Genomic DNA, 3331 nt, shown 5'->3' on the forward strand with positions numbered 1-3331 from the left:
AGATAATTCTTGTCTACTATCTAGTTAGTGAATAACCCTCACCCTCCCTCCCCACCCTCATAACCATCAAAGAACATTTTCTTCTGTGTTTAAACCTTTTCTTGAGTTCTTATAGTAGTGGTCTTATACAATATTTGTCCTTCTGTGACTGACTAAATTCACTCAGCATAATGCCCTACAGATTCCTGCATGTAAAACTGTCTTTTTTTTAAGGACCTTTAAATTGCTATTTTTGAGCACTAAAACTTTCATGGATCATCCCTTTTTATCCCCATTTTACAGATGAGAAAACAAACAAAGGCTTATGGAGATTCAATAATTCACTTGATCACACATCTGGTAAGCAGTGGAGCCAAGATTTGAATCTATGCTTGTCTGGTTCCAGACTCTATACTTTAAACCACAACACCCTACTGTTTCAAAAAATAATTTGTACATACCATGTACAGTGCTGTGCTAAGTACTCAAGGTACTTTATTTAGATTAGCCTCCCAGCCACCATATTGAGAGGCATTATTCTCCTAATTTATCAGATATTGCTGAGAGCTTCAGTAGCTTGCTGAGATACAGCAGGCAACCAGGGGAGCTGGAAGGCTCACCCAGGTCACTCTGCCTTTAGAGATGAATTCAGCCTACATCCTACCTACCCTCAGAGTGCTGACAAATGGGGAAGATAAACAATTATACTGCAAGGAAAAAAGTGTAGGGTGCCATCAAGAAAGTGCGAGGAGAATCCCCAGGAAGAAGGCCAGCTGAAAGGGAAGAGTAAGCGGATGGATGGATGGATGGATGGATGGGATGCTGTTGAGTCGACTCTGACTCATGGTGACCTTATGTACAAGAGAACAAAATGTTGCCCATTCCTGTATCATCCTCACCATCACCAGCATGTTCAAGTCCATTATTACAGCTATTGTGCCAATCCATCTCTCCAAGGGCCTCTCTTGCTCTCACTGGCCCTTTACTTCACCAAACATGATGTCCTCCTCCAGGAACTAATCCCTCCTGATGACGAGTTCAAGGGAGTCAGACAATGTTCTGTTGTGATCCATAAGGTATTTGTTGGCTAATTTTCAGAAGTAGATCACCAGGCCTTTCTTCCTAGTCTGTCATAGACTGGAAACTCCGCTCAAACCTGTCTACCAAGAGTGACCCTGCTGGTATTTGAAATACTGGTAGCATAGTTTCTAGCATCACAGCAATACAATAACCACCATGGTACCACAAACTGACAGACAGTGGTGGTGGGGAAGAGTAGGCTCTAAGTTTCATTGAAATGCACAAAACTGCTTTGTACAAATTCTGCATATAACAGGTACTTGTGACCTGACTGGGCCGGGACCTCGATTTTTTTTTTTCTTTTAGGCTTATTACTTAGGTCACTTGCTCATTGCAGGCTGACAGGAAGAAAAATAATTGCCTTTGGTATGAAGTCATATTTCAGTCTGTCTTCCCCAGTGCTGACTCATTTCATTTGCACTAAGAGCTACATTATGTAAATGAAATTGAAGGTGGATGGGGGGTAAGAAGAAGGAATAATTTGTCTCTAAAATATCTTTCCCTCCTCTGAATCACTCTAATCTAATTTCTGGCTGGAACTAACGTATATGCTTCCAGGAATTGACTGCTGAGTTCTGCTATGACTCTGAGGAAGATAGAAGCATTAGGACATGCAGGGTATATATAAGGGTATGAAATTTAGAATTATTATTCTAGAATAAATTAATGATTGCAAGGCCTTGAAACTGCTGTATCTGTTTTCCACTATTGAGATGTTGCTTGCACAGGCCAGAGTGAGTCAATTTTAAATAGCCATTAATTGTGTCCTTAAATGGACACATTTAGTCAATGACCCATTCTTTCTCTGCTTAGCAGAGGTTTCAGAAATAGTGGGGATGTGGTCACTGGAGATCTTAAAAGAAGATGTCAGAAGATGTCTTAGTTATCTAATGCTGCTAATACCATAAGTGGATGGCTTTAACAAAGAGAAATTCATTCTCTCACAATCTAGGAGGCTAGAAGTCCGAATTCAGGGTACCAGCTTCAGGGGAAGGCTTTCTCTGTCAGCTCTGGAGGAAGATCCTTGTCATTAACCTCCCCTTGGTCTAGGAGGCTCTCAGTGCAGGGACCTCGGGTCCAAAGAGTATGTTCTCCTCCTGGCACTACTTCCCTTTTTCTTTTTTTTTTAAACTGTACTTTAGATGAAGGTTTACAGAGCAAACTAGTTTATCATTAATACACATATTGTTTTGTGACATTGGTTGCCAACCCCACGACATGTCAACACTCTCCCCTTCTCGACCTTGCGTTCTCCATTACCAGCTTTTACTGTCCCCTCCTGCCTTCTCATCCTTGCCCCTGGACTGGTGTATCCATTTAGTCTTGTTTTGTTATATGGGCCTGTATAATATTTGGCTGAAGGGTGAACCTTAGGAGTGACTTCAGTACTGAGTTCAAAGGGTGTCCGGGGGCCATACTCTTGGGGTTTCTCGAGTGTTTTTCAGACCAGTAAGTCTGTTTTTTTTTTTTAATGAGTTAGAATTTTGTTCTACATTTTTCTCCAGCTCTGTCTGGGACCCTCTATTGTGATCCCTGTCAGAGCAGTCAGTTGTGGTAGCCGGGCACCATGTGCTTGTGCTGGACTCAGTCTGGTGGAGGCTGTGGTAGTTGTGGTCCATTAGTCCTTCAGACTCATCTTTCCCTTGTGTCTTTGGTTTTCTTCATTCTCCCTTGGTCCAGACAGGGTGAGACCAGTGGAGTATCTTAGATGGCCGCTCACAAGCTTTTAAGACCCCAGATACTACTCACCAAAGTAGAATGTAGAACATTTTCTTTATAAACTCTGTTATGCCAATTGAGCTAGATTACTAGCCCTCAGCCTAGTAATTTGGTTCCTCAGGGAGTTTGGATGTGTCTTTGGAGCTTCCATGACCTTGCCTTGGTCAAACTGTTCTGGCACTACTTTCTTGGTGGTATGAGGTCCTTCTCCTCTCTGCTTGATTCTTTTATATCTAAAAGAGACTGATTCAAGATACAACCTAATCCTGTAGATTGAGTCCCACCTCATTAACATAACTGCATCTAATCCTGCCTCATTAACATCATAGAGGTTAGCATTTACATAGGAGAATCACATCAGATCACTAAATGGTGGATGTCTTAGTCATCTAGTGTTGCTCTAACAGAAATACCACAAGTGGATGGCTTTAACAAAGAGAAGTTTATTTCCTTACAGTAAAGTAGGCTATAAGTCCAAATTCAGGGCGTCAGCTCCAGGAGAAGGCTTCCTCTCTCTGTCGGCCCTCTCATCAATGTTCCCCCAGACTAGGAG

The sequence above is a fragment of the Trichechus manatus genome, unplaced genomic scaffold (genome assembly GCF_000243295.1).
Source record: "Trichechus manatus latirostris isolate Lorelei unplaced genomic scaffold, TriManLat1.0 scaffold00011, whole genome shotgun sequence".
NCBI lineage: Eukaryota > Metazoa > Chordata > Mammalia > Sirenia > Trichechidae > Trichechus > Trichechus manatus.